At 38.5% G+C, this 22,823-nt stretch overlaps 1 protein-coding gene across 3 annotated transcripts in view; it reads right to left on the minus strand.

Moving 5' to 3' along the window:
* Positions 1 to 22,823, minus strand: part of SLC25A21 (solute carrier family 25 member 21) — a 268,104-nt gene that overhangs the window by 195,461 nt on the left and 49,820 nt on the right. The gene's annotated exons all lie outside the window — the stretch shown is intronic.

Below are 22,823 nucleotides of genomic sequence, written 5' to 3' on the forward strand. Positions count from 1 at the left end.
AAAACACGCACCTCAGCTGAAAAGAAGTTCAAGCATCCCGTCCCTCCCCCCACTGTGCTGTTTTGTACTGACTCTCTTCCCTTCAGATACACCTAATTCTCTCCATTGACTGCTCCAGTTGCTTAACTCTCACAAGTCTACGCTCTTGTGATACTTGAACACCTAATTTTTAAGTATTGTCATTATTAAATTGAAGGCATCTGGTAGGTGTTCTGGACATCCTCCTGCTAGGCTAAGGCTGAGATGCTGTTTTCCGGACACCCCCTGACTTGATGTTGCAGCCATACAGAGCTGCCAATGCCTAGTTCCAGCTGTAGTGCATGAGAACACAGTGAGTCTAATGGCAGGACTTGCTAGAAGCTATGCCTCAAAGACAGAGGGAGAGAAACAGCATTTTGTGTTAACAGCGCCATACAAAACAACCATAAATGGCATATGGCTACTTTATTCTGAGTCTATTCCTGAATATCATTCTCTTCCTGAGGTAAACGTGTGCTTGTAGTTCAACTTCTGGCAGTCAAAAAATTAAAGAGAACTTTCAGTCTAGCCCTGACAAGCTCCTTCCAAAGATCTAGAAACTCACTTCAAAAGAAACTGCCACAGAACGTTTTCTCTAGTGGCTTTTCATTCAGCTTGGCATAGCGGTTGCCTTTTCTGTCCAATTGTTTCTCAGCTAAAAGCACATCCTTTTCTCAACTGCCAGCTTATTCGTTTAGTTGAGACACACAGCCAACATGTCACACTTTCCAACTTGCTTACAACTCAGTCTTCTAACACCTTCTCCTCTCACATGGGGAATCATTAGTGAGGTTCAGGATAAAGTCATATTTTCTTTAGATTTAGTCTCAGCATGAATATTTGTCTGCTAATGCAATAATTGTCAAAACATATTAAAAAGGAATAGCTGAAAGAGTAAACATACATATGAAGTAACTGATTATGTAAATAAGCCTAATGATTAATTCCCTTTTCAGGCATTTAATACAACATATCCTCAATGTTATACTTTCAATATAACTCAATATCTTAATATACATCTACTAAAAATGTTACTTATAATGGCCTTTCACAAAGGTGCTAAGGATGGGCCCAGTGACGCCAGATGTTGAGAACTCTCAATTCCAATTAATTTTAATGAGAGCTGAAGGTATTTGGAATGTCCACCCCAGTTGCTAGTTAAATATTGATCTCACTGTCACACTGGAATTTCTGAATCCTAGTATTATGCAAAAAGATATACACAGCATCAAGTTGAAGTAGGCAGGTTCACCCTATTTTCAATACACTGTTAAAATGTCCATTTGCCCTCTCTCTCAACAGATCTGATCCCTTTCCTATTTCCCCTCTCTATTTTCTTTTACTGCAGTGACCAAGGAAGAAAACAGCTGCCCAGCTCCTACACACTCATGCTAAAAAACTCAAATGTTTTCCCATGTTATTCAAGCTTCACATTGTTTCAGATGCCCCACTCTCTCTGCATGATACTGTGGACTGTGATCTAAGTTTTGAGAATGTGCCGGTACTAAACAGTTGCATGTTTTTGGAGGACAAGGGAGGAATATTTCCTACAGAGCAAATTTATCTGCGATGCAATCAGTTTCCCACCCTCCCAGCAGGATTACAGAGACAGGCATATTTGGATTCAGAACACTACAAATTAGAAATCTAATGTTAAAAGTAAAGTAACAGAATGTATAGTTTCTCACAAGCTGCAGTTAATACATAGTGAAAATAGGCTGAATAGATGGTTTCCCAGAGGTAAATGAGATTTTCACCTACATTTCTGTGGAAAAAGGGAATACTGAAGCCTTCAGACTTTCTTGCCCCTCCTACAGCTGGAAATAGTGAGAGAAACTGTAAACTGAGTTTTGAGAGGGACAGACTGAGGGCATCTGCCTCAAATTATGTTGGGAACAACTGTTACATAGTATGCTTGTACTTAAATAGATGAATTTCTGTACACTGCCAAGATTATAATTTCTAGTCTGCCTCAGTCTCTACCTCTGTTTCTTTTGGCTCTAAGCAGGGCAGAACCAGAGATGCTATATGCCTTTCCTAAAGAAATAAAAAGGGCCCTGACATACAGTCCAGTTATCTCAATTCAACTAGTAACATGCATCAGCTGAACCACAGTAACTGGCTTTGTACCCATTCTTAGTCCTAGGAATATGTGCTTGTTCAATTTGCAGGCTGAAGCATTGACAGAAGGCTAAACTGTAAAGCAGTAATAAAATGTGCTTAACGTTGAGCTTTCAGAGTCTGAGCTAGAATTAAATGACGATCACTAGCTCCTCATTCTGCACATTGGTTTTAAGGCACACATGGAGCAATACTAAGGAACGCACCACACTCATATTTGCTTCTCCCAGTACTCCAATATGACATTTCAAGAGTTGAATGAGTACACAGTAAAGTGCTCCAAAATTACTCTGCAGTGAACAGAAATCAGCTTACTGTTCTGATTTACTGATTTGAGCCTGCCTTGCGTGGACTTATTCGTGTGTCTAGCTTTAAAAGAATGAGTAGGCCTACCAGGGCTAGTGGGGCTACTTAAGTGCGTAAGACTCTCCAAAATCACTAGCCTATTTTCCTTGCACTGAGGAAGCCTTAAAACTGTGTTATTTATCACATGGGGTGGAATTTACCTCATCTGCCACCTTAGGCAAAAAGTCAGGCATTCAGTCTAGGGAAACAACTTCCCACGCAGCCAGGATAGATAAAAGCTCTATGGGAGAACATTTGTCCCCACTATAGATACCTATCTTAGGACAGTTTTGGACAAGATGCATCTCACTGTTCACTTTATTAATACAGGAAGCTTAGATAACTAGCTTAGACTAGACACTCAATTTATACACGGCTAAAATTAAGGAGACCTCCAGAAACTCAAACCATGTGTGAAAATGTCAAAATGTGAAATGCCACTGAATGTAAGGTTATACTAACCTCATCAAGAGAGCCACATAAAAAGCAGTGGAGCTACAGCAAACATAACCACCCAAAAACATTCACTGCTGATGTTTTGGTTTTATTTTCTGTTTTTTAAAATGAAGCGCACGTGAAGTCACTACTTCATTAACAAGTATCATGTATACATATATACAAAGGCATCACATCCATAGTCTTATTTTAATATATATTTTCAGTTCTTGTGATAACTAGAAATGAATACAGATCTGCTGCTTTAAGAACATTGATCCCCACAGAAGTATGCCTAAAGCAAAATAATTTTCAATATAAGATTTCTCAGGACTCTGCTCTCCAAGAAACTTGGAAGGCAAGGAGAAATGATGCCTCTTACTCCACCTAATCTTCTTCTTGTTCATCAAAACTGAATTGCTACTTCTTTAAGGAGGAGAAACATACTATCTGCAATCTAGTTATCTAAAAAGTATTACATTTATGAAAGATATATGTATATATTATTCTTGAACAAACAAAAATATACTATGGTATGAAGATGAACTGCATGTTAAGAGATATCACATTATTCTTAGTCTATAGTCATTGCTAAAAAAGGATAGGTAGAGTGATATCGAAAAAGAAAAGCATCGATATTCTTGACAGACAATTAAGGATTCATCTGAGTAGCATGTAATCAGAAATTTAGTGCTATAATGCAGGTAAACAAAAGAAATTCCTATTTCTCAAAAAACAGTTTGGAAAATGAGTACGACATCCACGTTAGTATTTATAGATGAAATAATGTGGAATAATGCTTTTTAATGTAGGTACACACATATACACTTGCATTAATTTTAATGCCATTATCACAGCACAATGCTAAGACTTAATTACAAACATGACCTCCAAAATAAAAGTTTAGAAAATATGAGAACTCTGTTTTAATCTGATGGTTTTGAAGTAATCATTTGGTTGAGAAACTTCTTCAGAATAGAAGGATACTGAAGAACTGATATGTAATGGCAAGAAAACTGTGACCTCTATGCAGAACACTTCCTCCATCAGAATTTTTCCTTCAGAGTCAGCAGAAAAATTTTGAGTAATGGGAGTTTATAAATTTTCTCTTCGCGTTCTCTCAGTGTCCCATTTTTCTTTACCAGGTCTCAAGGACAGAAGCAGGAGAGAAACAGGAACCCACACACAAAATATTACACTGAAACCAAAAAGGTGGTGGTGAGGGCAGGTTTCAAAAGGTCTGTTTGCCCCTTGCTTCTCTCTTCACAGCTCTGTTAAAAGATGCCCTAGAAAACTCCAGTGACAGCATAGCAGATGGGACTTTCTCCAATAGACATGAACAACTCTCGATTTATTACTATCCTATACGTATAGAAAGGCATGTAAAGAAATCAAATATTTATTTGCTCATGATGCTTTGAGAACATTTAGAAGATAAAATATACAAAAATAAATGGCATATTACCCATCTTTAAAGTGCTTGTTTTAACCTGCTAACCCGTTGTTCACCATAAAAACTCACTGTGTCAAAGTACAACAGAAGTATCATGAAATAGGTGTTACCAGGATTTTAATTGTTAATTTTTCCAGAAAGAAGTAGACCATTATAGTATCATAGAATCATAGAACGATAAGGGTTGGAAGGGACCTTAAAGATCATCTAATTACAGCCCCCCCCTGCCATAAGCAGGAACATCTTCCACTAGACCAGGCTGCTCAGAGCTCCATCCAACCTAGCCTTGAACACTTCCAGGGAGAGGGCATCCACAGCATCTCTGGGCAACCTGTACCAGTGTTTCACCACCCTCATGGTGAAGAATTTCTTCCTAATATCTCATCTAAATCTGCCCTCTTTTAGTTTACAGCCATTCCCCCTTGTCCTATCACTACATACCCTTGTTAAAAAGTCCCTCTCCATCCCTCCTGTGCCCCCTTCAGGTACTGGAAGGCTGCTATAAGGTCACCCCGGAGCCTTCTCTTCTCCAGGCTGAACAGCCCCAATTCTCTTAGCCTGTCCTCATAGGAGAGGTACTCCAGCCCGCTGATCATCTTCATGGCCCTCCTCTGGACCCGCTCCAACACATCCATGTCCTTCTTATGTTGGGGGCCCCAGAGCTGGATGCAGTACTCCAGGTGGGGTCTCACCAGAGTGAAGTAAAGGGGCAGAATCACCTCTCTCGAGTATATTACACTGAAGATAATTTCTCAAGTCCTCAATTACTATTTAACTCTTCATGCTCATGAGTTAGAGCATCAGACAATGATCTAGTTCAACAACCCAGTCAGCTCTTGTGATGCTCCTGTCAAGCTGAAGAGTTGGACTTCTCCACACTTTCAAATATTTAGATTTTGAAAGAAGTCTAAGTAATTGCTTCTTTCTCAGAATTATCACCTCAGCCCTTTAATTCTCATCTGAGTAGGAACACACCTGCAGAAATGAAAGATTTCTGTGCTGCTTTAAAAAAAGGAAAAAAGAAAAAAGAAAAAATTAGAATAAGATTGGAATTTGGAAAAATTAGTATTAACTAACTTTACAACTCAAAGTTAAAGTACATTCTCAAAAAAACTATGGAAATAAACAAATCTATAATACATAAGCAAAAGCAATTTACTTATACTGATAAAGACATAACCGCTCAAGCTGCCGGTCTTCAACCACTTTCCAATCTGGCGGACATCCAAGAAATGAGAATTGCAGGTGCTCAGTGCTCCCTTGCCTACACCCATACCCAAGGGACCTCAGCACAGAATACAAAATGAGCTAAATAATTTGTATAATTCAGCTGTGTGTGAGGTTACATATTTACTACAAACTACATATACATACTTCTCAACTAGGGAGCAGGTGGATGTAGATTCAGACCTTGCTGGCTGCAGGGAGAGTCAGAATTTGTCTGCCTTCCCTTTGCTTGTTACTGTTCAATCTATCTTTTTTTAATATTGTAGCCTCATTCCATTTCTCTGGATACTCAATATTATTTGAAATTAACAGGAAAACAACATCTTAAGTATTTTATTTCATTATGATTAAGTATAAGTGAACTACTGTTACACAGTTAAAAAGAATTAAAACCATACTGAGCATGAGGACTTCAATGCCAGACTTCAGCCTGCTGTGAAGTCATATACGAAAGGAGCTGTAAATCTCTGCCTATCTTTGGTTGATGTCCAACTGGAAACTGATCTCTTGTATTTTTCTTTAAAGCTTAGGTATAACTCCAGAATCCTTGCCAACGTTTCCTTTCTCAATAAAATAGGATCTAAATACGTCCAAAGATGTGCGAGAGCTACAACTGAACTTATGGCAGATGCCACATTTGCCTATTCACTGCACCACCAGTAACCAAAAATGCCACTTTGTAAAAGACCTGCTTTAGTACTGCTATAGTCATACATACAGTATTGAAAAATAGTATATAAAGCCATTTTTAATATGCAAGTATATATAAAATGGATTTTGAACCTATGTAGTTTTGTTTTGGTGGGTCCCTTAGCATATCAGCAGTAAAAGTTATAGGTATGTTTTATATTCCCAGTTCCTTACAGAAATGGATTGGGAAAGCTGTTTCCAATACTTTGCCAGTGTACATTTTAATAGGGAAAAATAACTGCTGATTATTATGAAACAATGAGCCACATTTCAAGTAATCCAGCCAATCAGTAGAAAGGATTTGAGGCCTTCTGGTTTATATTTGTGTGCAAACAGCTGTATTTCATTTTTTAGCCTCTTTGTTTTCCAGAGCTTTTTAACTTTTTGTCAGATAAAATCCCTGTTGTCATGGTGGCCAACACACTAGCAAAAATAGGGTGGAAGAAAGGGGAGAGTTATAGGGGAATGAAAAGCCCCCTGGTTGCAGTTTGTAAAAAAAAAAAAAAAAAAAAAAAAGGAACATGTAGAATGAGAACAGTTCATCTGCAGGTAAAATATTAACTCCAGAATACATTACTTGGAATTGCAAATACTGGTTATTAACTTTGAATAACTCACTGCTAAAAGACAGTATAAAAAATATCTTACAAACTTGACATGGAGGAATTCCTAACTTCATAATTTTGATAGCAATTTACAACTTCCTTGGGAAACTGTTTGAATTTATTTTAATAAAGTAGTTGGGGAAGAATGAACACTGGAAGCAGTCAAGCTGCAGTACATGTAGTTCTTAAAAATTAAAAATAATAAAATAATTTCATGACTTCATAATGGTTTATTGCCTCTTTTAGGGATTTATTTTAAAATTTAATAAGTTTGTTTCACTATAAAAGTCTGAGTAGAATTTCAGTAGGGTCAAAAAGTCTAAATCTAGCTGGCATTGCAAATTAAAATAAGCTTGGTGTTCTCAGTTCAGACCTCCTGGGACAGAAGTTAATGTCACAGAACTACTGTATACAGAGTATAATAGTGTAAGTTCTCCATATTCCATGTACTCCATGCATGTGGCTTGCATACTGGCTTGATCAAGCCTATATTCTAGTATTATGGGAAGCTTTGATCAGGAAAGATCCAAGAAATAATTGAAGACTCAGCTGACAGTCTAAAAGAAGAACACATCAGGTTAGGCAATGGCCAGAAGTCTAAGCAGAGAGGGGCTTCATGGTACAGAAGTCATTTAGTGCGTGAATGCATATGTGCTTTGAATCTTTTTTCAAATAACAGCTACTTCTGAGAATGCACAGAACATCCAAAAGAAAACCCCAGCATTTAAACTCAGTGGGCCAAATTCAAAGGTTGCTCAGAACTCTCTGACTTCCGGACATAGCTTTGTCATGTCAAACACAGAAAGCAGTTAAAATAACATTTAAAATATTTTTTCTCTGATATAGCCCAAGTTGACCCTCAAATTCCAAGGGATGTTTTGCTACAAACTAATCAGAAATTCAAAATGTACTTGTTCAAGATTGTTTATGTACTATGTAAAATTGATTTTTTTCTTTAATACTAAAATCTGGTCCATCTGTTGAGAACACAAAATATTCTAAATATATACAAAGAGTAGGACTGCTTCATTCCACTCATTATATCCTGTGGTAGATGCATTTTCATCAGTATGTTTGTCTTGCAGACAAAATGAGTATCAGATGGTGGTTTTGAAAAAGGGCAGACCTAACATGAGGTGATTAGTTTCAAAAACAGATTTTTATTCTTGATAAATTATTACCAAATACAATCATCTGTTGATTGAGGATATAAAACAGATTGGTCATACCATAACCCACGGGTTAAATCAAAAACGGAAATAATGAGTTTATTTAACATAGTCTTGCATTAAGTTCCCAAGCAGTGCAAATGTAAGGCAAATAATTAGATTTTCAATTTAAAGATACACATTTGTTAAATCAGATGTTTCTTGAGGTCATCTATTTCTTTATGGGCTATTCTAGCCACACTATTATTACATATGTACATGGACTACATGTATACAAATGTATCATATCAACTTGCAACCAACGATTAACATATTTTATACAAAACTTTTCAACTGGAATTGCCATTGCCATTTCATTGAACTAAAATCCATAATCCATTACATTTGCTGATTATTTGTGAAGAAATTTGAGAAAACTGCTGGTCTACAAAAAAAAATTCCAGTTGAGTACTACAGAGAAAAAGAAAGTGATTCTTAAAGCAGTATGAAACCTAGAAGAAAAGAGCTTTGACTTACTAAAAGCAACTCATAACAATATTTGCCCAGTAGATCTTACTGAAATGGTGGCACAATGAATTATGTATGTTTTAGGAAGAAATCACATTCCTTAAAAATTACCTTCTTTTATCTTAAAGACAATTATAGCTGTACTGTGTTTAACATGCAGATGGAAAAGAGAATGTGACCCCAAGTTTCCACAACATTTACTTGCACATGAGTAAAACTTGTGACGTTTTATCATATTTTTGTTGTATTCTATGTCATGTAGTCATCTCTGCAAAGTTTCCTGCATAAAAGTTCTCATTAAAATGTTAAAATTATAGCCACGCATATAAGCATTCCAAGTTTAGTAGTGACAAGCATACCAAATGAAATCACATAAATTCCCCATTCGTGGAGACAGCTCTGTGACAAGGTTTTTAAATCAAAGCTAACTGCTGACTAGAAGTCTTTACCTTCTTTGTACAGACCATGATCTATTAACTAAAATTCTTCCACCAACCATAAAACTTATCCAGTTCTTCTGTTAAAGCTTCTAAATATAGTATGCTAAATCTATAAAAAGCTACTGTTTTGCTTCTGTTTTAGTTAATGTTCAAAATTTTCACCTACAAGAAAAGCTTCAGCCTCACCTATCCTCCAACTATCAGTAGTAGGTTTAGTCTTCCAGCATTCAACCTGAACAAACTTTTACCATATCAAAGTCGGGAAAAAAATACAGAATTATGCATTCTTGAGTAGACAGAACTATTTAAAGTAGAAAAACATATTGCTAATTTCACTTTAACATCATTCTGAGATATTTAAAGCTTTTATAAACAGTTAAGTGTTTTTGGACTTTGCTGCTGAATAAGGGCAATTTAATTTTATACTTTTCATAAAGTACTTGAAAGTACCCAAGTACATTAAGTTCCACAGACATGTAAATTACAAAGAAATGGGTTGGTTTGGGGCTCTTTTCCCCAGTAGCCTGTAATTCTGCAGTAGGTATCAGAATTTTCTGAAATATAGCTGTATATTTTGTTAATGAAACTCATTTACTGTTTAAAAAAGAGGTTTGTTGTTTTTTTTTTAATTTGTGGTATTCAAACTATCTATGATACTGTTAACTTGTCCCATTTTGTTCAATGGTTTTACTTTTTCATTACAGAATTTTTCCAGATGCGAATTCATGGGGATCCCTAAGAACTTTATCATGGTTTTTAGCCGGTGGAATCTAAATATTTCTCATACCGCTTTTTGAGTGTCTTTTGTTCATTCCAAGTGCTATTACTTAGGATTTGTTATAATTGACTCCTAAGCCTGAGCCTTCTCTGAATGTCATCATAAAGGGATCAGCAATCATCATTAGAACATCATTCATATGAAGTTTAATTCTGCTCCCTCCCTATCAGCCATCTGTGTTTATTCTGCTGTTGTGGCCTTTCCCCCTCAACCCCTCTGATTTTTGCATGCAAAAGGTTCCATGGTCATAAAACAAATCGAGTGTGGGCATTCCTGTCAAATGAACAGGGGATTGATTGGTTCATAGTCTCTTTGGTGAAGTGTACTTTTATGTATTCAGCTCTAAGCAATACGGAGGAGAATACCTAGCTGATTATTATTGGGTTTGTCAGGTTTATATTATGCAACAGTAACAGCAAAATTATACAATAAAATCTAAGTCAGATAGGAAAGGTAGAATGAACAGCATCAGCTGGAAAACTCTAAAAAAGCAGGACTGAATGAACTGGAAAATTTTAATTACCCAAAGTATTCATAAATGTAGACATCAAGCAACAGCAGCTACAAGATCCCACATCAGACTCGTCCAGTAGGCGACTGAACTATATCAAAAGTACTAAGAATGCATTACTATGTAAAGCATTCAGAAATCTGCTCCTCAAAAGTGGTAAAACATGCACCCTAAAACTTCTTTCATTTTGCAGAATTCACATCAAACCAACATTTTGTGGTGCAGTCCATCATTTACCATCAAATGTGTAACACTTGGAAACTTACAGCAGTACCCTTATTCTTCAAAGATTGCAGTGCAACATCAAATGATTTTCAAAATACTTTTGCAGGTCTTCTCTCATCATAGTCGCAGAGGAGATTTTAACAAAGTGCTGTCACCCTCTTACACATCTGCAGCCTCACAAGAAATGTGTGTGTATTCACAAAAGCCAAGAAGTTCTGCAATGTCAATAACTGACATTGTTGCAGGCAATCCAGGAGAAGTCTGGAGCGCATTGAGGATAACTTTGTATGCCAGGTAACAGACAGCACTACCAGAGGGGATGTGGTACTGGACCTGTTGGTCACCAATGCAAGCGAGCTAATCAGTAACATCAAGACTGCAGGCAGCCTGAGCTGCAGTGATCATGCACTGGTGGAGTTCACAGTCCTGAGAGATGAGGCTCAGATGAAGAGTAAAGTCAGGACCCTGAATTTTAGGAAGGCAAACTTCCAGCTCTTCAAGGAGTTAGTCAGTAGGACCCCCTGGGAAACAGTCCTCAGGGACAAGGGAGCAGACCAGATCTTTAAGGATACTTTCCATAGAGCACAAGAGCTCTTGATCCCCAGGTGTAAGAAATCAGGAAAGGAAGGCAAGAGACCAGCAAGGCTGAGTCAAGACACGTTGGTCAAATTAACGGACAAGAAGAAAATGCACAGGCAGTGGAAGCAGGGACAGGTAGCCTGGGAAGAATATAGGGACACTGCCCAGTTGTGTAGGGGTGGTGTCAGAAAGCCCAAGGTGCAGCTGGAGCTGAACCTGGCAAGTGACGCAAAGAATAATATGAAGAGCAACCAGAAAAGGAAGGTCAAAGAAAGTGTACACCCCTTCCCCCCCCCTCCAATGAGAAAGACTGGCAAACTGGTAACAACGGATGAGGAGAAGGCTGAGGTATTCAACAACTTTTTTGCATCAGTCTTCACTGGCAGCCTCTCTTCCCACACCTCTCGAGTGAATAGACCACAAGAGAGCAACTCGGGGAGCAAAGTCCCTCCCACTGTAAGAGAAGATCAGGTTCATGACCATCTGAGGAACCTGAACATATATAAGTCTATGAAACTTGATGAGATGTATCCCAGAGTCTGGGAGGAATTGGCTGATGTAGTTGCCAAGCCACACTCCATGATATTTGAAAAGTCATGGCAGTCAGGTGAAATCCCCGGTGACTGGAAAAAGGGAAACATTGCACCCATTTTTAAAAATGGTAGAAAGGAGGACCCTGGCAACTACCGACCTGTCAGCCTCACCTCTGTGGCTGGGAAGATCATGGAACAGATCCTCCTAGATCTGAGCCTCGAGAGCTGTGGTCAACAGCTCGATGTCCAAGTGGTGACCAGTGACAAGCGGTGTTCCTCAGGGGTCAGTACTGGTCCCATAACTGTTTAACACCTTTTTCAGCAACTTGGAGAGTGGGATTGAGCGCACCCTCAGCAAGTCTTCTGACGACACCAAGCTGTGTGGTGCCGTCAACATTCTGGAGAGAAGGGATGCCATCCAGAGGGACCTTCACAGGCTTGAGAGTTGGGCCTGTGCAAACCTCATGAAGTTCAACAAGACTGTGCAAACCTCATGAAGTTCAACAAGACCAAGCACAGGAGGTCAGGGCAATCCCAAGCACAAATACAGGCTGGGCAGAAAATGGATTGAGAGCAGTCCTGAGGAGGACTTCAGGGCGTTGGTTGATGAGAAGCTCAACATGACCTGGCAGTGTGTGCTTGCAGCCTAGGAGGTCAGCCATGTCCTGGGCTGCATCAATAGAAGTGTGGGCAGCAGTGCAAGGGAGGCAATTCTGCCACTCTGCTCCACTCTTGTGAGACCCCACCTGGAGTCTTGCGTCCAGCTCTAGAGCCCCCAGCACAGGAAAGACATGGAGCTGCTGGAGCGGGTCCAGGGGGGCCACAAAAAAGATCAAGGGCTGGAACACCTCTCCTGTCAGGACAGGCTATGAGAGTTAAGGTTGTTCAGCCTGGAGAAGAGAAGGCTCCAGGGTGACCTTAGAGCAGGCTTCCAATACCTGAAGGGTGACTACAAGAAACCTGGAAAGGAACCTGCTTACAAGGGCATATAGTGACAGGACAAGGGGTAATGGCTTTAAACTAGAAGAGGGTATATTTAGATTAGATATAAGTAAGAAACTCTTTACTATGAGGGTTGTAAGGCACTGGCATAGGTTGCCCACAGAAGTTGTGGATGTCCCCTCCCTGGAAGTGTTCAAGGCCAGGTTGGATGGGGCTTTGAGTAGCCTGGTCTAGTGGAAGATGTCCCTGCCCATGGCAGGAGGGTTAGAACTAGATGATCTATAAGGTCCCTTCCAACACAAACCATTCTATGATTCTATGCTAAGGCACACGGGGGACAGGGAGGTGATTCGAGACAGCCAGCATGGCTTCACCAAGGGCAAGTCCTGCCTGACCAACCTAGTGGCCTTCTTGATTGGACAAGGAGTAATGGCTACCCCTACCCTGTCTTCACAGGACAAGGGGTAATGGCTTTAAATTGAAAAAGGTAGATTTAGATTAGATGTAAAGAAGAAATTTTTTTACAATGAGGGTGGTGAAACACTGGAACAGGTTGTCCAGAAAGGTGGTAGATGCCGCATTCTTGGAAACATTCAAGGTTGGGTTGGACAGGGCTCTGAGCAGTGTGATCTAGTTGAGGATGTACCTGCTCATTGCAGAGGGGTTGGACCAGATGACCTTGAAATGCCCCTTCTAACCCAAAGTATGCAATGATTCTGTGACATTTCATAACAGTCAAACAGAAGTTCAGTGAGTATTTCTCAGCATTTACTGTTTAGAAGAACTGAGTGCCTGTACTGAAACAGATCTGCTCTGAGTTCCTTTGCTCAGAATCTGGAAACTAACACATGGACTCAATTTGTAATTTTCCTGTATATTCACTAACTATTTAACAATGTCCCCAGGAATTTCCATCTTTACATGGGCATCATTAAGCAGTTTAAATAAGGATACATTTGTGTTTTCTATTCTTCCTCTCCACTCCCTCTCAAATGCCTCCTAAGTTTAGTTTTGAGTATGGCATTGTCTTAGCCTGTGATTTTCACAGAATGTATGCATCATTGCTACAGAGACAAACTTAACCATGCTTAACCTAGCAACTACACCACTTGACTACAGCATTACATAGCTCCTGAGGATCATAAAGTAGCTCTGGCATGGAGTTGTCATGAGAAACAAAGACAAATTACATCTCCGTTAACCAAACAAGTTGCTATCGGTGGGCTCAGCTGTGACAACAGAAATGTTTTTCTCCTTTTCTACTCTAGGTCTGAGAGCCAAGAGAATGCTCAGTCACCACTGTGGATACTTCCAAAAAGAAGTTCATTCTCCATCTTTTCCACTTCAAATTTTTTTTGTTTTATTTTTCACACTCCAGACAGCATTTGTTTGATCCATCACCTTAAGTAAGGTGAGCAAGTGGTGAAGTCTGCACCTGCCTCACTGCAGATTCTCACTTCATCAGTATGTTGACTAAAGATGTATAGGTTTTTCTGCCAGGTATGAAAGGATGCATGAATATAACTACTCTGTAAGTGAAAAAGTACAGAAATAATGTGTAACTGTTTCTTGCTACAGGTAATGTCAATGAAACTTTGTATGATTATTCTCTTAACTTTCATGGAATGTGTCCACCTCTCTCTGAAAAGGAGATTTCTGTGAATCTTCTAGTATCAGATCAAACATTTTATGACCTTTCCTGAAAAGAAAAAAAAAAATACCAAAAGGAAAGTCCATTTGCTTGAAAATTTCCCTTTAGCCCCCATGGGTTCCGAAGTGTACTGGCTTTTTTCCTTCGTGGCTCTAGGCAAAGATAGGAACTCTAAAACACAGGTAACTTGGCTAAGTAAAAACAGGACAAGATTTTTTTGTTTGTTTGTTTTGGGCATTATTTGCACTATGAAAGATCACATATGGGAAGTTACGAACACAAAGAAAGAACCCTCATATCCTGGCTGAGGCCACTGCAAAGTGATGCACTGCAGGCAGACAGGATGGAACGGGACTTCACAGCACGAGGCGGGGGGGTTGGGGGAAGAAAAAAAGAAAAAGAACTTCGTCTTCCTCTTGGCATGCAGAAGTTAGCTGGGGGATGTGGAATAGTCTTAGGATTCAGGAGAGCCTAAGAATAAACACGGGGAAGATCACACTGTCTTTCCACCCAATGTACTTAAAAAGAGGTAAGGAATTAGACTTTGGGGCTTGGATCAAAATCATTGTTATTTTCTGCAGTTCATCATGTAACTGGAAAAATAAAAGCACTCAGAAAACATCACAACCTTGCCTGATATAGGACAATTGCACAAAAGCAGTAGAAAAAAAGAAGTAGGAGTCCCTATATCACACCAACCTGTCTGCACGTGTGCAAAAAGTGTTCCAGAGAAGTCAAGAGAAGGACAGCTGCTCTCTTCACTAACCTACTCAAGGCTTTTCCTATTGAAAGCTATTTTACACCCAGACGGATGATGGGTTTTCAGAGCTGATGGATCAACAGACGATTTCCTTTGATTCTTGTGAAAAGGCCATTTTATCTAGGCTGAATGCATAAGTAAAAATAAGAGATATCCTTTTTCAGTAGCTTATCTTTAGTTCTCTTTTACTTAAACATCAACAAGTAAAATTTGCTTGAGTGATGTCTGAAAAAACTGGTCTTCATAAAAACAAACTAATAGGAAAATGTCTTGGATAACGTCATCAGATGTTCATAAATACGTTGCACATCTTCAACCATAGGATAATAGAATGGTTTGGGTTGGAAGCGACCTTAAAGATCACCTAGTTACAACCCCCTTGCCACGAGCAGGGACATCTTCCACTAGACCAGGCTGCTCAGAGCTCCATCCAACCTAGCCTTGAACACTGCCAGGGAGAGGGCATCCACAACTTCTCTGGGCAACCTGTACCAGTGTTTCACTACCCTCATGGTGAAGAATATCTTCCTAATATCTAATCTAAATCTGCCCTCTTTTAGTTTAAAGCTGTTCCCCCTTGTCCTATCACTACACACCCTTGTAAAGTCCCTTTCCACCCTTCTTGTAGGCCCCCTTCAGGTACTGGAAAGCTGCTATAAGGTCACCCCGGAGCCTTCTCTTCTCCAGGCTGAACAGCCCCAACTCCCTCAGCCTGTCCTCGTAGGAGAGGTACTCGAGCCCAATCTATATATATTGTTTCTGCCATCTGATATTGACCATATCACAACAGCGATATCGGATGCTGCAAACTTTTAACTACAGTTAATTTCTCTTTTTAGTATTCATATGTAAGCTATGAGCTATAGTATCAATAACACAGAGTATTATTAACATAGGTTGAAGACTTTCCACAAAAGCCTTACTAAAAGGATGAGCACCCTATAAAGATTCTTTCCTAGAAACTTAATCCTTCAGAAAGATTTCCTGGCTTTGGAGGACACTAATCTTCCTCAAAAGCAAAAAAGAGATCTCACGGCACATTCATTTATTATATTTTTAGAGAAAGCATTTCAGATTTTTGCTTTCAGCCTTTCATTAACGACACAGGATAAGCATGGCACAACATATGCAACAGCTTTGAGAAAAAAAAAACAGAACTACCCAGAACCTGATAACCAGCCAAAGTGACGGAAGTGAACACCTCCTTTGTGAAACCCTGGCTCCAAGGCAGTTACATCGTAAATCTCTCTTCACTGAGATCAGCTACCTGCCTGCCTTTCACCATTCTGGACTTCTGAGTCTTGTTCCAAACTGTTTCTCCCGGCATTAGGACAACAGAGCAGTGCTTTAACTATCAGGCTAAAACCCAGCTACGCTACATGCCACTGGAGATACGGTGAATTGCCTGTTGTACAATCTGAACATTTTCATATTTTCTATACAACTAAACTCCATTAATTAAAGTTATGATGAAATACCTTGAAAACTTTGCACTCCCAAACTAATATTTGCATGTGATGTGTATGAGCTGAGACTAGAATTCTACCAAGAGCAGAATAACATGTAATTAATTATTGCAAAGTGTTCCGAAGATGAACAAGGCCATACAAGAAACTAGAATATTATTTTTTTGTGTCACGACTGCAAAGATAAGGAGCCACCACAAGAAGTGCAACATTTGTAGCCCCCATTTTTCAGAGCTGTTGACTTTTCCAAAGCAAGACAGTAAGGAACAGAGTACAGAATTGCTGAGTATGCTCTGTGAGGAACACGAGTAATGAGGCATAGCACTATCTTTTCTAAATGGAAAAACATAACCAGAAAGGGCAGGAAATGCTATTAGTGAAGCTGTAAAAAAACATCAACAATTTTATACAAAAGCAAGTTTTAAACTAGTTCGAAATATGTGAGATACATTTAACAGTTTCCTTTACCCATGCCTGTTTTTTAGGCTACCATGAAAGAAAACAGACTGCAATAGCAGAACTGATGCTGTAAATAAACTTATCAGAAACTTCTCGATTTCGCCAGCTGTTTTACTTTAAAGCATGAATCCAGTCATTTTTCAAAATTTGCTTAAGTGTTCATATACTGTAACAGACAGAAAAGCCACAGAATCCGCAATATTAGAATAAGAAAACTTCTGCAAAACAGGAAAACTCCAAAATGTTATGTCTGGATTCTCCTTTCAGTAACGCATAGTGCCATTAAGACAGTTTCTGACAATCACTGTTACGAATACATCACACTGGTGTTATGGTAGTCCTGCAACACACAAAGACAGTGGTTGGATACAGATATGGTTAAGTCCAATCAAGTTAACTACTAGATAGGGGCTAGCATTAAGTTTCAAACTTCACAGCAACAAAACATGGGAAGCATATGAAATTTCAGGGTGAGATAGCAGAAATGTGCTGACCTTGTAAAATACTAAAAACACTGACAATTTGTGTGTCAAAATTTGTGTGCCAAATATTCACAGTGATGTGATCCACTACTTTAGTCAACAAACCAAAGTGCAAGACAGTAACCTTACACAAGGCATTTTCCCCTCCTTTGCCACAAGACAGAAAGGTCATCTAGAAAAGCGTCTAGGGCTGAATTCTACCTGCATCCTTTAGTATTTGAAACCACTTGTTGTGAAAACTAGGATTGATGTAAAACACCACGATAGCTCCCCCACACGTTGAGTGGCCGTGACAGTTCAAGCACGCAATTTTACAGCAGGCAGCAAACAAGATCGGGAATTCAGGGTTAAAAATCTCCAGCGAAATTTTGTCTTATAAAGTAATGAAAGTTGACCAAGAGAGTAAATCAAATGGATCTCCTAACAAACTGAAAACAGCTGTTTGGCTGAGTTTGCCTCTGATTTAAGTTTGGTAATTATTGCCCTACTGTGGCTCAAGGTTATTCTGTATTACTGAAATAGGATATCATACGAAAATCATCCAACTTCTTAATTTACTGTAGCATCAAAAATTCCACTGTCTAAAAACAAGCCGGAAACATAACCTTCTAAAAACTTACCTATAAACCTTTTAAATGCCCATTTATTTATTTTTCTGACACACAACTACACAACATTTAATTACAATAAACTAGAATATCTAATGCCAAACCTCTAGACACTCCAACTATATTTTCATGTAAACACACTGAAAAACAACTTTATAAACTTGGAGTCGGTGATACAGCTTCTTGGCTTAATAGCCCACTCCCTGGACAACTACACTCTATGTTAGCATGCAAAACTTGCTCAGATTCTTACAATAAACCATTCCCACACAGGAAACTTTCTTTTAAGCTCTTCTCATACCAATAGCAGCACAAGATACAAAGCTACCAAATTTAATTTTTCAAAGTTAAAAAACTTCTTAAAGAAAGCATTGTAGACATTTGATTAATTTAAACTGAAGTCACTCAACTAATACTTGATCCTCTATTTATTCCAAAGTATATTGTGGTTTTATTAGTTGCTTTTGTTTAGGTTATTACATGACTTCATTGCCTAAGAAACATCAATCAATAATCTGTGTTAATAATGTAATTACTATGGTATTACTGGTCTGCCTGTTGGACATCAAACAGTGCACAAATTCATGGAAATGTGTAATTGGCTGGAGCACCATTTTTAATGCCTAAAAGGTGAAGAAACACCATGTGTGTTCTGTGAGCAGCGTACTAGGATTTCTGCTCTGGAAATTCAACAAAAAAATTGGCTCTCCCTCACACACGGGCTGCAGTTTTTGAGTCAGTACCAATTACTGTACATTGCTAGACCGAATTGTTAATTCCAAAAACATGAGTGTAATACATATTTTGTGAAACAATAATATAATTCTAGTAAATAATTACAAATCAAAGTGTTTATTCCTTCTGAATCGCTTTCTTTCAAGATCGACTGGAAGTCTTGAATCAAATAATACAGGTGATTTAAGGTCAATTCCAAATAAACACTGAATTCAGCTCAGTACATTATCAGAGGAATAATTTAACTTTGAGTGAGTTACCATAGATTAATTGCAAACAGGCATTTCAAGTATATCCTTACTTTCTTTACCCAGCACATCATCCTCTTTTGTTTCCCATTCTCTCAGTTGAGATACATGCAAACTAAACCTTTGCCAAAAGAAAATGTGTGTACATACATTCTAAACATGTGATAACTACTGAGTAAATGCCGCAGAAATAGCATGTTGTAATCACCGCAGTGCTAATAAATTTTTCTGATGTCTACAAAGATTGGACAGACTCAAGCAGGAATAGTAGTAAACTGTCTGTTTACTCTTTTTAAAATAGAGTGCAGTCTATGCAAGTCTTTCTGAATATGTAACACAAAACAGACAGACGTCAATCTGAAATCCTTTCTGCATGTTCTTTGCCAAGGAGCAATTTCTATATTGACATTGTTTAAATGCTCACACAATAGAAGCCAATAAAAGCACTTTGGCTATGAAAAGCATCAAGATGCACACCCAGCCAAAGACCCCCCAGCAGCATTGCAGAAGATTTGGATTTAGTCTCCCCACAGGAATATAGAAAAGATGTTTACCATGACCATCCTATGTTATTTAATACAAAGTTCCACTGTAATTCTGTATCTTGCAGGGGAATATGTAGTCTTGAACGTTCGAGACAGTTCTACAAGGCAACTATAAGGACCGCTGTAAAATCAAAGTCACAGTCTCTTCCGAAACGTGATAAAAATTTCTCAGCAATGGCTATCACAGGACAGAGGATCCAATGCAGACTGTTCATTTACAGACAACAGCTAGGTCCTTCCCCTTTTAGCTCTGTCATACATGGTGTATGTAACAAGAACGTCCTTTTTGCAACTGTACATCTCTCAACCCTCTTTTTATAATTAAAAAAAAAAAAAAAAACAACGACAAAACAGCAAAAAAAAAAACCCCAAGCTTTTGTTTGGATAACCATCTAATGGATATTGTCTCTCCTCAAAAATGTGACAGAAGTTTCCATTTCTATTGATATTAACAGTGATAAAGTAGACTGATAGCGCTTTAAAACACTTATCACATATTTTTCCTCGAGGAAGCTATTTCCTGTTTCCCTGTTTCTTGGAGGAGTCGTCATGAACAAGTTCCCTAGAATGCTCCTGTCTCTTCTGTCTTTAGAATATTCAAATGCTGAGCAGAGAAAAGAAATCAGAGATATGCAGGAACAGTTATTTTAATCCCTGATAACATTCAGTTTTATTTTGTGTTATTCTGTTTGCATAGTGTTTTTCATTTTAAGATCAACGATGTTCTCCTCTTAATTAAATTACATTTTCACATACTGACACAAAAACTTAAAGACGAGCTCATCCACCACCAAAATACACCCCTGAAGCCAGAATGCAACTAGTCTTACAATAAGTACTTTGAAATTTCAAATGACAAATTCTTAAACAGCGATTACAAGATCCAGCAATATATGAAGTCTATTAGTTAATATCTTGTATGCACTGCAATCCATCTTCTTTCTTGTACCTTTATTAGAGACAGTCATAATAAAAATAGAGGAGTATCTACTACAATGAACAGAAACAAACATTTGATTCCTCTGCCATTTTGTCATCCACATTACAGAGCTCCCCACCTTCATCACACGTCTGGAACAGCATCCAGCACCAGATTGTTTCCAAAGCTTCTTTTTGTAATGGGATCCAGAGTAAAGGTGAATTCTTTAAAACTCTCACCAGTCAGAGTTAGAAAGACCTGTTCTAAATTTCTCTTTGACATCTACAGAAGACGAATCAAAATAGGGTATAAATCTTGGGCTACTTTACTAAAAATGTTAAACTGCTGTCAGTATCTCAGTATGTGGCTATTGGCAGTGACAGTACGCAAGTATCCTTACACATACTGCAAATCACTGCCCAGCTGTACAGCAGCTGGCTCCAACTAAGCCCAGGAAAGGTTGAGGGTGATATGAATCCTCAAAGTACTGTTGGCTTGTCGTGTTTATCTTTGATGGCCATAGAGTGCAAATGCCAAAAAAAGAAAACAAACACTTTCCTTCACCTTGGATTTCTTAGATGATTTAATGTCTTTGTCTCCTATGAGCAGCACTTCCAAACACAACACTTGTATCTGCAGACTGGTCACTGGATGCCACTGTGCATGAAGCAGACAGAGCAGAAGCCATTAACCAGGCAGATTTCTGTAGCCTACCTTGACAAGGACATGGAATTACCCACAAAGATGTTTGGTGACTTAGCAGTCTCCATCACTTCTCAAATAACATTCTACTGATAGGTACATGGCTTCTAATTCTTAAAGACAAAGGGCTAGGATTTAGTCAGTTTTCAATCTTTCACATGCTAAAGGAATTGTCCTGTTCTGAAGTTACATAGCAATGTAATGCTGGAGCAAAAGTGACCAAAGAAAGGAACTATCACAGTGATTCAGCTGTTGAGTGAGCTAGTCAAGTGGATTAGACCGCACCACAATTCATAGTGTTACATAAGACTGAAGAATTTCTTTAAGAAATTTTCTATATTGATTACAAATTTATGCTTAGTATGCTCCAAGCAGAGAAAAGTAAAGACGTAACACTCCACACTTTACAACAGAAATCTAATGGTGCAGAAAAATAAGTCAGTTATACTGAAAAATTAAAGCCAGACATGCCTACAAAACTTGCTTCCATTGTAAGATGCTGTTAAGATAGGTACTGCTCACTATACTTCAATTCTCTGCTACCATAAAAGACTTCATAAGCTTCTGATAGTTTTGCCGTTTGAAATCTAACCCTCTTTTGACAAAGTATATGGAATATAAACACCGTAAATGGGTACAGAAGTAAACAACCTGATGCATAATGAAAAGATATATAGAATATATAGTATTTTTTTTTTACATATGTAAAAATATATAACTTCTTCAGGGAAGAAATTAGGTGTACTAACTAGCCATAAAAGCAGAAACGCAGTCCAGTTCTGCTCAAAAGAACCCAACACTCTGGTACTGCTCTTGATTACTCATATGGCTGTGCCACCAGATGAGGCTAGTCTCCTCTGCTTGGGCCTTAGACTTCATTGCCCTCTGTCTATACTCTCTTTTCCCCTCTACCCATGCCCCCTTTCAGTTTAATTTTGTTTCTGAAGTGCTCATTCAGGTATTTTGGTAAAGGTGAGCAAGACTATTTTCTGTTCCAAGAATCACTTTGGTAGCAAGAGAGGAAAAAAACCCCCAAATTACCTTTCCCATTACACAAGATGGTCCTAACCACTGACTTTCAACCAGCTTCTGGCTGTGACCTCACAAATTCTGCAGTCTTTGCTGCACAGGAAGCTTTACCAGGGGACAGGAGGGTTCTCGTCCCATCTAGCAGACAGCCTAATGGTTGGAGGATAGGCTGTGGTTAATCTGGGTCTGAACGCTCTCAGACTGATCTTCCAGAAGACAGTAGGCACACAGCTAGTCCTTGTAACTTGAGCTGGACTACTCACACCAGATTCTCACCAGTGGGCAAAAAAAATCCACTGTTTGGCTTTAAAATTAATATTAATCTGGATTGTCACAAGCAGGAGCTAAACAGGTTGCCACCAGCACTTCATCAGACACATGGATACAATTGGTCTCTAGTAACGATTTTGTGCTTTGCATCTTGAATAATGAATCCTGTTTGTGTATTCTGTATTTGCTAGTGGGGCTAGAAACCTACATTTATTATTGAATCTAAGTTGTTTAATTTAATTGTAATGGAAAACTTAAGACTAGCTTATATATAAAACTTTTCACATTTCAGAAATGCCCCCATGGGCATTTAAAATCTATGGATTTAAAGCCAAGAAAATAAAAATGTTCTTGATACCAGGTAAGCATAG

This window comes from Opisthocomus hoazin, chromosome 7, assembly GCF_030867145.1.
Source record: "Opisthocomus hoazin isolate bOpiHoa1 chromosome 7, bOpiHoa1.hap1, whole genome shotgun sequence".
NCBI classification, from domain to species: Eukaryota; Metazoa; Chordata; class Aves; order Opisthocomiformes; family Opisthocomidae; genus Opisthocomus; species Opisthocomus hoazin.